The following is a 12914-nucleotide window of genomic DNA, read 5'->3' on the forward strand; positions in this document are numbered from 1 at the left end:
TATACGGTATATTTATTCACCGCTCTCGTATATGTACGTGCAATATATTTTTGGTCGTTCGGCCGAGACCGCGTACGCGGTCACTTGAAACGCGCGATACGATCACAGAGTCGGGAAAAAGAAGAGAGATTTGTTCGGTCTCTGCGAGAAAATGCGCAAAACACGGGCAACGTAATCAATCAGATCGTCCGAATAGATCCACTTTGAACCGTACCGTAACGAACCGCGCTGCGCGCGAACGGCGCGGGTTAAATTTAAGTCAGTTCATATAAGGGTAAGAGTTTATGGAGCGGGAGCCAATTACGACGTAATACCGCAAAGAGGATTCAATAACGAGAGAAACGGAAGAGAGGAAGGTCAGCGTTTCCGTTGCATTCGAATAAATCACATCATCCCCGCATTCATCCGTCTCCATTCTCCATCACTCTCTTTCGCCTCTTCTCTTTTCCACTCCGTCGATCCGCTCGAATTCCCTCTCATTTTCCCCCCTCGATTTCCCCCTTCCCCATTTCGCTTTCGATATCCTTCCGAGCTCAGCGTGCCGGAAATTTCAGCGTTGGCGCGACTCTCAAATGAGATTCGAACGAAGAAGACGGGCGCGACAACCGATAAACCGAAGAGCCCGTGCAGAGTGCACCTTTAGTAGTAAACCATATCGATCGACAGTGTTACTACAAGCTTGGCAGCTTGGCTTTTGAGCTTCAAAGGTGGCCAGCTGCCGAGCTGCCGCAAGATCGGGTGAGATTGTTCCGACGGGGTTACGCGTTGCATCGTCACCGGTACATTAGCATCGTACCGGCGAAAGGGCTTTCGGACCGACGAGCTTGGCCTCTGGGAAAGGGAGAGAGAGAGAGAGAGAATCGAATCGAAATTTATTAGACGCGCTGGGACTACGTCCTCTGAAGCGTAAAGACATTATTACAAAAAAGAAAAACGAACTGTTACATAAACTGTAATAATGCACATAAAATGCAAAGGCGACAATAGAGAAAGAGAAAAAAAAAGAAATAAAATGTACATAGAAAAAAAGCGAGAGAGAAGAAGAAAAAAGAGAGAGAGAGTAAGCAACAGAGATGCGATGAGAATACTGGTGACAGAGTAAATAAATCCTCGCCCGATTATTTTCTCAGACGCGACGTTACATACTTCATTTACCGCTAGATGCGGCCGTCTACTACCGGATTTTATTTTAAGAGAGAATCGCACGACGTGTCGATTAACGTGGACACTTATAAAGCTTCTTCCTCTGCTGCATGTCTATTAATAGACGAAGGCACATCGAATAAGCATTATGCGACATATTAATGATCGTAGAATGTTAACCAGAAGGTTTCCGATTATGATTAAAATTATTATTATTATTGTTATTAATTATTGCCATTATGGTTTGCCGGGCTTGTCTCGTTTTTCTCCGAAGAGACGAAAGAGGGGAAAATCCGCATTCGCTCGGAAGGGTTCTAAATCAGCGCGGAGAATAAAAGGTATAAAACTGAATTTAATATTATATCACGAGCTTCACGCGACCACCGTGTACGGATTTTTCAGGTCTAAAAATCCCTCTTTTACCCTCTCGCGCGAACTTTAATCACCGCGTTGAAGTAATCTCGAGGGGGGGGGGGGGTCGGCTCGCACGCTTCCAGCGTGTAACGGAAAGGTCTTTCGTACGTGTATACGGGGACGCTGATACCTCACGGCGGGCGCACGAACCTACCACCCTTCAAACTCTACGTGACGTAATACGGGTGCACCGTATTTGACGTCACACTTTTGTTCCGTCCCGTGCATAACGCGATCGACTCCGACCGCCGCCGTCGACGGTCTATAAACGGAACCCGTTAATGTTTCGCGGTCACATGAAAATCGCCAGATGGTGATTTAATGGCGTGCGGAATAATCCCCGTCGTTACGGTAGATAAATTATAACGATATTACACTCGTGACCGACTCCTCGTTAACAAATCCCGCGGATCATCGTCGTCCGGCAACCGCGAGATCATTAGATATTAATGATTTCCTCAACGTGTATCGTTGGATTTTACGGCTCTTTCGGGATGATAATAAATATAAAATTATCCTCCGCTATATCCATGCAAAAGAGAATTGTTGTTTTGGGGAACAATATTTTTCGGTTACGTATTTATTCGCCAACATTTGTGTTAAATATTATAATATCGTGTTCAATCCCAAGTCTATTTGTCCCGAATCAGACCGTCTGTTTTTTATGTTCGCAATTAAAAGATTAACTCATCCAATATTATTTTGTGATTTTTTTACATGATTATTTATAGAAATTCAAAAATATAGAATTTCTATTACAATAAAAATTGTTATAAAATTTGTTTTCGAGGAAGTCTCACATAACCATTATGAATACATAATATCGATCTCTAAAATTAATAGAAAAAATTCTCATTTACAAGAATTACATGAAATAAATAAAACATTTAACGTAACTGCTCCATTTATTTATCAATGTTATTTCATGCATGGCATAAATATCGTCTTTAATTCCTCTAATAATTAACTAAGCACTTTAAACTAGCCTTCCCATCAATTACAGTTATGGCATAGAGATCGATATTACGTATTTGGACACTATGCCTATTCCAATATTAATTACCGTTAATTGCAAATTAGAGTAATAAGTCCGCGACGACGTCGCAAGGTTAAAAATGTTCCGTACCAGGCGCGCGGCTGGTTAAATAATTACACCCTCGCGGACAGAGGCGACAGAGATGAGAATTGTTAAATTCCTCTCATTTCCTTAGAACAGTCCGACGTGAAATGCTCCGGCGGAGCGCTTCCTACAGTGCAACGACAGAATGGCTATTAAAGACAATTCATTCGGCCTTCCAACTCTCACGCCGTTGTCCCTGTTGCCTCGTTAACTTCCATTCTTTGTTCAATGCGCAGCCTCCCTCTGTGCCTGATGGATATTTAGTGCCGTGTAATTACGTGAAACGCGCGCTACTGTACGTTACGTTACGTTACGTAAGTACAAGCTCGCCACCAGACGAGATGACGCGTGGGCCACGCGGCCCCAAAGGCGACGTGAGACGTGAGACGCGCGGTGGCGCCGGCAACTTAGCGAAGTTACGCGAAAGCAATAAATCCGGGAATCGAACCTTTCACGGGGATTAATCTTCCTCGTCTCCCGTCGAGTTTCCCCGAGGATTAAGGCGGAAAATCTCGCTCGCCCTCGCCGATAACGAGTCGCTCCTCTTATCGCGCGAAGAGGCCTTTTGGAGAAGGCCGAGCTTTTATTTGACGTTGAATCCCCTTCGTGGGAATTTGTTTTGCTTCGGGATACGCGCACCGAGAGACGTCAAAGCGCAGGGACATGCAACCACGGGATTTTCCTCCGGACTTAATTAAATACTTCGGATACCGACTATCGTCGCAAATATTGCCGGAGGGTCGGTCATCTCGAGGATGGTACGCTTGGATTCTGCCTTCTCCGTCTCATCTTCCTCCCTTCTTTATCCCAAGCATACCTTCTCAAAGAATTTACGCGGCAAACGGACGATTTAATCCAGCCGGCTATACCTCCAGTTTCTATTTATGTATAATAATTTAGGAGCTCGAGAAAATACTGTTATAGATGGATAAATAACGGACGGAAGTTTATGGCCAAAGGTTACAAATCTCAAATTGATATTTATTTTACGATAAAGTTTCGCGTGTACCGCACGTATAAAACATAGATTTCTCATGAAATCTAAATAAAATCAAGATTTCTCTTCCAACCGATATTTGCATACAAACATGTAAACGGAAATTGTATTTGTGAATTTTATGATGCAGTGGCGTGCATTTTTGAATTTAATACTCAAATTAATACTCAATATTTAATACTTGAATTAAATATTTGATAATGTCATAATCGATTATTTAACATTTCTTATTATTATTATTATCTACATACATTAATAATACGTATCTTAATAATCTGTACCTCAGAGGTAAAGAATCGTATCTCCATTATTAGAAATGTAGAGAAAACAGGACTTAAAGTTCATTATTTCTATAAAAATGTCTAATACGACTTTTTCTGACATTGTATCTTGGGAACTAATAATAATGGATATAAGACGCTTTACCATTATACAATTTAAGCTCCTGATATATTGAAAAAAGTATTAACTCTAATTTTGACAAAAACTGGAGATACGGTTCTTTATCTCTAAGGTACAGATATGTGTAACATAGTGGAAAAATATCTCTGTGCTCCCCCGTTCTAATTTTGTCACAGATACAGTGATTTATATTTATTAGTGTCGATTAGACTTAATCTGTCGTCAATCGACATTTGTGTCGGTTGTTAAGCAAAATCTCTCCGGGTATATTCGCAGCAATTGTTAGTAAACGGGGTAATTCAAAGCACTCATTCATTTGAAAGCGAAGTTCGCAGCGAATCATGTTACAGGTGTAATTGATCGAAATCTCGTTACAAAAAGATCATGTATTGTAGACATACTTGCCCGTCATTACTTCCATTTTCTCGCAGAGTGGGTAACAGATTTCATTGTCGCGATTTTCAATCGTTTTATGTAACAAATAGGATTTCAAGCAAACTTTTAGTTGAAATAATGAAATTACTCGCAGAATTTAATCGTTACGTAATAATGTAATAGAGGAAAATACTGAATGTTTTCACAAAAAAGAACATGTTTGTATAACTCAAATAAAATAATAATTTATCACGAAAATATTCAAATGCAAGCCATCTAATAACAAAACTCGCAAAAACAATTTTTATTGAAATAATATTTTTATTTTTATATTCTATATAATTCGTTATATTTTTCAAAACACATTTTATCACTGCTCGCGTGCACCATTTTATTGCAGAAATGTACTATGTCAAATAAGATTGCATTAAAATCAAGCGGAAAAAGATTCGAATTGAATAGGATTATTTATAAATCCGCATATACGTCCTTGTTGACTTGCTTCTCGCAACATTTGCTTGCCTTCTCGCACAATTCTGAGATTACTTCTTGACTGCATTTCCATCTAAATTTAGATTCGAAGTCGCTGATGAAAACTGCATTTTGAGCGCATCGATCAAGTGTCTCTCGGGAAGACGAGGGAAGTTTGAAGGGCTACCGTTCTTCCCTCATTGACCTGTTCTGTTTCTGTAGGTATACTGTAACTACGGTATATACGAAGCGCGATTCATTTAGGGTACAGCAGCAAAAGGCCGAAATTACCGAGAGCAATTATTCGCTGCGAATGCACAGCTATATAAACCTGCCGGGGCTTGTCATTGTCAATTAGACCGACAGTCAAGATTTTATCGATTCGTCGATAATCCCTGTATTTGGCTGTTGCTGATGAAAAGTTTGCGGCTGAAAGAGTTCTCGGAGGACGGTCATATTTTCGGGGAGAAAAGTTCGTTAAGAAAATCATCCAATTGATAAGCTATCTAGCAAGGTATTTTCTTTCTTAAGTACGAAATAAATATGGGGATTAATTCCACGATTATGAAAAAAAATACTTTGCTAGATAGCTTATCAACCTTCTAATCGCGGAATGGAATAAGAAAGTAAAATATAAATTTTACTGATACTTTTGATATCATCGATCTGTTTTTAATGTATGCATGATTCCTTGTAATGTACATCGATTATTCGCGATTATCAACACGAGCAACATCGCGCACCCTAGTTTCCTAACCAAACGCGTTTATACAATTGCTACAGTAATATTCAGAAGCGGTAAACCGTCCCGTCAACCGAGTTTATATTTAAATAAACTCATATATAATTCGCTTCTCTAACACTTGGCAAATTCTATCCGTCGCATTTAATTTCTATGGAATTTTAAGTGCTCCGTTTAGCGGGTAAAACTCACGAGCGAAACAATACAAACATTATAAACAATTCTATTTAATAGTCAGTAATTATTGCATAAATAATAGGGAACACGGACCTGGGAGAGGCCCATAACAATCTACACGGTTTTTCCATTATGCCGTCAATAAATACAAACCTGACGAGCTTATTCCCGCGAGTTCGCTCTTAAATGAAAGCTCGTCTCTAGACAATTCCAAGGGAAATTATTTCCACATGTGTATTCGTTTATGCCTTTTCACTCGGATCGCCACAATAATATCGCATTAAAAAAAAATCATGATCCAACACATAAGTAATTGACGCTCCAGGGCGAGTCCCAGGATAATCGATCTCCACTTATACAAGTTTCACGATACAAATCCAATAACGGGAGCCGTGTATGAGTTATGACGATGTATCTCAAGGGTTTCTGCCCTGAAGGTATGATACGGAGGTACCGTATAAATCCCGTCGCCCATCATTATCCCGGGCTCGCTCTCTCGAGCCAATTAGGGGAAGTAATGTCGACCCCTTGGGCAATAAAGTTTCAAACGTCTCGCGAAGAAGCAGAGTAGTCGCGCGGTACCGCGCGATGTCGCGGGACATTCAAAAGCCACGGGACGACAGCGGGGGATGAGATCGGGAATCGGGAAACACGATACGTGGGGCCGGCGTGCGAGCGAAACGGGAAATCTCTCACCTTATACCGTAGGATTGTCGGCCGCGAGGCGATGTTGATCCCGGGGGTTTGTTAACGCGGCCGCATTCACGGTCCGACTGCGATCCACTCGCTGGCACACCACCCGCGGATGTACTATACCACCACTGCCTCTGCCGCTCCTCGCCGATCGCTCGCTGCTTTGCACACGCACACGCTCCGGCGGTGTTCGGTCGGTTCCCTCGGTGTAACGACCCCGCGATCTCCCCGTTGCACCTACGTATGGCGGGCACCCTTAACTACACATCGCTCCTCCGCGATCGCGATCGTTCCGCACGATCGTTTCGACCCCCTGGGATTTAGCCGAAGCTCGCCCTCCCGGGATCGCGAGATCGATGATCCCGGAGTCGGTGGTGGTTGTACACGTGTGTCGATAGATTTTGTTTTTTCTACGAGCGATCGCGACGATCTTACCAAGTTAAGGGAGACGACGAGTAAACCCGGCCGCGACGGTGGTCAGAGCGGCACTACGAGCCTCGCGAAAGACCCGGCGCCCCCTCTCACCATCGACCCGGGTTCGCCCGACCAATCGACGCGTGCACCTTCCTGTCGTTTAAGTACATTCCGCTGGATCCGGGGACGAGGTGAAGGGGTGGCTCGACTCGCACCCACAGGGGGGTGGCGAACGGCGGACGGCGGAGGCGCCAACGGTGACGGAGGTACCGTGTTTCACGTGTTGCTTCGGTATGAACACACTGACACGTAATTTAATGATGCCAGCCAGTCGACCGTGCTCCACGTTCCTCGGAGGAAAATTGATTGTGCAATTGACGCGGCGAGGCCATCTCGTAGAGAACGGTCCCGGTATAGCGGGAAAGAAAGTCGAGGCAACGCTTCCGATTTTTCAGCGTTGACTCTTAAGTGCGTAGCTTGGCATAAGTGCAAAGAGACTTTTCGACGCTCCGTGTACTCTCCTTTATGAAGTTTCAACTGAAAACGTGCACATCTGCAAAGATAAAAAAGAGTTTAAAAAAAGATTCAGAGAGTTAAAAGGGTTCAAATCAGTACAGAAGAATTTTTTAAATATTTCTCTTTTAGGATTTCTTAAGCGCAGTTATTTATTCAAAAAAATACTCAGAATGCTACGAAAAATTGCGCATTTAAGAGTTAACTCTGTCAAAGTCTAGCGACAAATGCACGTGCCTTAAACTGAAAGTTTTCAAATATGCGGAGATACAAAATTTCCAACTCGCAAACTTATTTCAGATTTATTTTTAGAACGTAAATTACTTGAAGTTAAAAAGTCGACTCGGAGGAGTTGAGCACCGTCACGCTGAGACACCTTTTACATTATGTAACACGATGTTCTGTAACGCGGCGTTTTCCCGGTACACATTACATTATTACATAGTAAGCTGATGATGCTGTAACGGTGTTACTGTAATGGTGTATATTGTAATGCGACACTCCTCTGCCAGACGTTACGATAATAAGCTCGGGTTAAAGTGCACGAAAAAATAACCGTGGAACGGAGCGAAGAAAAGTTTTATGATCACCTTACGTGGAGGAAATTTATTATTACGCGCGTAAAAAGCGATATCAAGAATAATATATTTAAAAAATACCGCATTCTTTGTACAGTCGTTCTGTAATTTTATTCAAGCTGTTATTCAGCCGTCTTAGACGTCTCGTCACATTAATTACTGCGACTCGAGCATCCCGTTGATACAATCAATACTTTGTAAGATTAGATCATCGCAGAACCACAACAGGTACACATGTAATTCATTATAAATAAATAATTCGTTGAAGAAATTTAATTTTACCTATGTAAGAATTTAACAATTATTTAAAACATTTATTTATCTATTTTAAAAAGATGTTAATCCTAGAATATAGTTTACACTCTCTCTAACAGAAATATCTCTGACAGAAAAATATCCAAATATATATTTTAAGCCTTATATAACTGAATCAAAGGGTCACAAAAATGATGATAAAAAATTTGATCCTTTACATTCGGCGAGAGATCAGCTCTTATTATCCGAATCATTTAGAAGGATTACAAATGATTCACGTATAATAGAAAATAAAATAAAATACCTATTTCTGTTCACTTTAAATCCTTCTATCTAGCTGCTTTGACAGATATTTTGATGACATTTTTCATGTCGACTTATAGGAAAAATGATGGCTCGGAGGTGCAGCCGCACGTGGCATAGAACGCGAAGAAAACGAGCTTTTCAGAAATCGAAGGTCGTAAATAAAAATCCGAACCACATTACATTTTTTACCGGCGCGGAATATATTATCGGCAATTTCAAGGTGCGACCACACGCGGAGAAGCTGAGGGGGATGAGGTATTAAATTTTCAGATCAAAGGTCGTCACGAATGATGAAAATTTACGGAACCGGAACGAATGCTCGCGACGATTTATATCAATCGCGCGAACCTATAAACAACATGAAAATATATATATTATTTTACAGCCAGTAAAAGAAAGAGAAAGATAAAGAATAATTCTAACGCTAATAATTCTAGCTCTAACGTACGTGACAGGAATAATATTCATTACATTTTTTTCCAATTTCTAAAACGTGCGACACATATAATAAAGACGATGGATTTTCGCATCGATCGCAAAATTATAGAAGAGCAGTCGTAATTGAGACAAAGCGGGCAGAACAAAGTGCAAAGAAAATACGCTGCTTATTTATACATATAACTCTTCAAAGCGACCCGAGTGCTTTCATCGCAGCGCGGCGGAATTCCGTGTATACGCGATATTTGTCGCTGACAATACAGCGTGTAAAGGCAATCGAAACTTTATGCGATTGTTAAATGGCGACGGCATCGCTGCGCCGAGTAGAGGCAATCCAACTGCAAATAGAACGCTTAAAAGGGGTATCGTGCTAGGTAGATTTGCGAGGCTTAAACGTATTATGAGACTTGAAATCCTTAACTATACGCGCGAGCTGTTGCATCATTTATTGCATTCCATCGCGATTAAGTCTAACGCGCATTATAAGACAACGATTATCAGCAGCTTCACTCGAGGAGGCACTTAATGTGCAACACTATACGCGATATTATACAAAAGTCAAGCCTGTGAAAAGTCACACGTATAGAATTAGGTTTTCTTTCCGTTGCTTACATTGAAAGTGAAATTACGGGATTGCTTAATTAGGCTTAATACGTGTTCACAAATTAAGCTTCAAGAAAGTAACAAAAACCTCATACATATGTAAGACCTCGTCCAAGAGATTTCACCCGAGAGAGTCATAACATTTCACAGTTCAATTGTCATATTTAATATTAAACATTCCAAAATCATGGCTACCGATCTCTCTCAATTTTTCTAAGGAATGCAAAACATGTCGTTAGAGTGGCGCCTGGGCGCCGGAATATTTTCCCTTAATTTAGCACGTCCCAAGTAGCAAAGTGACATTAAATGACGTCTTAATAACGTCTATGACGTCAATAAGACGCCTTTAGACGTCATCTTTGCTACTTGGGTTAACAGGATAAAACACGCACAAAATTCACGTCGTAAACAATTTTCGTCATCCGAAAGTTATATTCGCCCTGCGAGACGGCAAAATGATATTAGAGCTACGAAACTTATTGCCCGACATTTCTCTTCTACGTCGCGACGCTACCGAGAGGTTTCTTACGCGTACGTCTCGCGCGAACGACTGGGTGAGTGAGTCCTGGTCGGAAAAGCTACCGGTCTCTTGAGTAATTTATATCCCAGCGATAGTTTTCTTCCCGATATATATCAAAACTCGTCCGCGAAATGCTTGTTCACCGGATCCGTTGACCTGACGTCGCAGATGCGTCATTCCCGGAGAGCTGACCTACCCCAAGATATTTCTTTCGGACCTTCGGTCCGACAAATGTCGTTATTTATTCGCGCTTCATTTTTATCTCGCGCACGGGGTGAGGATCGATAGGATTACATCGACGGATTATATCCTCTCGCGCGAAATCCAGTGACATTAAGCTCCCGCGCTTGTCTATGTCGACTGCATGCGACACGAGGGGGTGTCATCGGTATATGTAAACCCGTTGTTGACGTCCTCTGTGCAAATAGCGAAATTTGGTATTTCGGGGGATATGACGGTTACAATTCGTGTACTCGTGCCGCATGAACGTACGGTCGATGCGTCATGTACGCCACTCGACAGACTTACACATGTGTCCCCGTGATTTGACTCTGAAAAGAATATCTTTACAATCTGTGTATATGATATTTATATTTGAACGAGAGTTCCAGCATACAAAGGCCTTCTTGCTGAATTGAAAATGTTTTCTGAAAAGAAATATCGCCAAGAAGGTAATCGCGAATACGCGATTCAATATAATAATGTGTAAATAATCGCGCTCATATCATTTATCAAAATGATAATGATATGAAATAATAATTTATCAAAATGAAAATTTACAAATAGATGCCAAGGTAACAGGAGCTAATTGCCAATATCATTATTAAAATTAAAATTATTATAATATGGAAGTAGAATTGAAAATTTAGTATTATGTTAATTTTCAAATGTACGGAATGAAATACGTTACGTCGCGAAAAATAACGCGCTAAAATTAGTTCTAAAAATACATATCTCGATCAGTATCGTTTCCGTCCACTCTATAGCAGACGTATCGGGTCATTTCGTATTTGCTCTGCCTTTAGTTTCCTTGAACATCGACTGAATGCTCGCTGATACATCAAAAGAGGTTCATTCGCCGGTAAAAGTCATAACAGTCGCTGTCTGGGAAACCTGAAATCGATTCCCCTGCGGGTATTCACCCCTGCAATATGCAGGTGCAATATAGACTGTGGTGAGTATACCGTCTGAAATTATTGAATGTTACATTTCAAAGAACAAATTCCTTCTGTTTCTTTTTACATGTGGTAATGGATAAAAACGTGTTGAAATATTGATAGCCGTGTATAATTAACACTCATACGAGTCGAATTATCGCATAAAAATATTTCAGCATGTATTTCAAAAGCATATATACGCTTACAAAGAGCTCCATAAAGAAGAATTTAATTTACGGATTGATATTCTGTATTAATTCGCTACTTGAAAGGGCAATAGTTCAGTGAATTGTTTATTCACTGTTTATTGCTTTCAAAATGTTAATACATTGTTGGTTACGTACAGTTAAATGTAAAGACTTAAATTACAACGTGCATAACAAACTAAATCTCTGAAAGGATCATTTGATGAAGAAGATTAATAGGAAACTCTATTGTTCGGAAATACAATACGAATTACTTACAATACCGTTCGAAACACCCTTTCCGTACCGTTACGTAATAAACGATTAAGACGCACTAGAAGTAATTTTGCAACACAATAAACGAAGTTGATCAATCTACGTCGAAGATAAACAAGATATGGCCGGCATCGAAACTGGAGCTAAACAAGTTTCCAGGAAAAAGGAAAAGAAATAATGTACACAGATAATCCGTAACTTTATTTAATACCGTTGAACGACGAGGGTATTCGTTACTGTAACACGGGCACAACATTAGGTCAATCAGAACTTTGCATTGTTAGATTGTTTCGATTGTTAGATCGTCGCGGTGCACGACGCTAAGTGTCCGGTGTGCGAGACCAATTCAGCATGACCACGACTGTCCGGACGTACTAAAGTGGCGAAATCCCAGGTACACATGTGGATCCACTATAAACTTTGGTAAATCCGCTTCCCCACAAACTCTAACTGTTTTCCTATTTAATCGCCCGGATAGAGTTAGAAAATAGAGACGTTGACGTTTAGAACCGCCAGTGGTGGCTCTCGCATTTTTGAGAGAACCGTCGCAAAAATATTCCGAAAGAAGAATATTCCTCTGTAATATTGAAAGTCGCCGGAGGTTATAAATGGCGAAAAAGTCATAAAGAGACTCTTTATGATTCTTACTAACACATGAGAAAAGTGCTTCTGGTGATTCTAAGGTACGATCATATTATACATATATATAAAGTAGAATGAGGGATAAAATTTTCAAGCATAATAGCTTCGCATAAAAAGGGTGAGAGAGATTTATATTATCATATCTCTATATAGCTAATGGCTTTGCGTAAATGTATGTATGCTGTCTAACAAAAAATCACTCGAGATAATATCGAGTGGTTAAAACCGGACTACAATGCCTTATCATACACTCTACCACATCGCTTCTTTCCAAGCTAGATGTCACTAGCCTGCACTCCTAATAATTCAAGACGTAAGTGTGCTAAAAAGAATATTGCATCTTATACGTAGAATATTTATTCTATGCTTTTATGTATCATATAAATTAAATATTCAAAGCATATAAAATTGCATAGCGTATAAAAAGCACCAAATTTACATTTTAATAAAATAATTAATTAAAGAACTTGTTATTGTTCCAGCCCACGCTATT

At 40.5% G+C, this 12914-nt stretch overlaps 1 protein-coding gene across 4 annotated transcripts in view; it reads right to left on the reverse strand.

The window, feature by feature from the left end:
- The window catches only part of LOC139786380 (uncharacterized), a 31017-nt gene that overhangs the window by 13416 nt on the left and 4687 nt on the right, over positions 1 to 12914 (reverse strand). For 2 of the 4 annotated variants that reach the window (XM_071725548.1, XM_071725561.1), the window contains exon 2: positions 6538 to 7501. The exons of 1 other annotated variant lie outside the window; for it this stretch is intronic. The gene's annotated coding sequence lies outside the window, so the exon portion shown is untranslated. Of the gene's footprint in view, positions 1 to 6537; positions 7516 to 12914 lie in introns of those variants that run through there. One more of the 4 variants, XM_071725553.1, reaches the window with a different exon arrangement.

This window comes from Temnothorax nylanderi, unplaced genomic scaffold (assembly GCF_030848795.1).
Source record: "Temnothorax nylanderi isolate EJ_2023f unplaced genomic scaffold, tnyl_v1.0 TNYL_tig0009_pilon, whole genome shotgun sequence".
In the NCBI taxonomy this organism is placed as follows: Eukaryota; Metazoa; Arthropoda; class Insecta; order Hymenoptera; family Formicidae; genus Temnothorax; species Temnothorax nylanderi.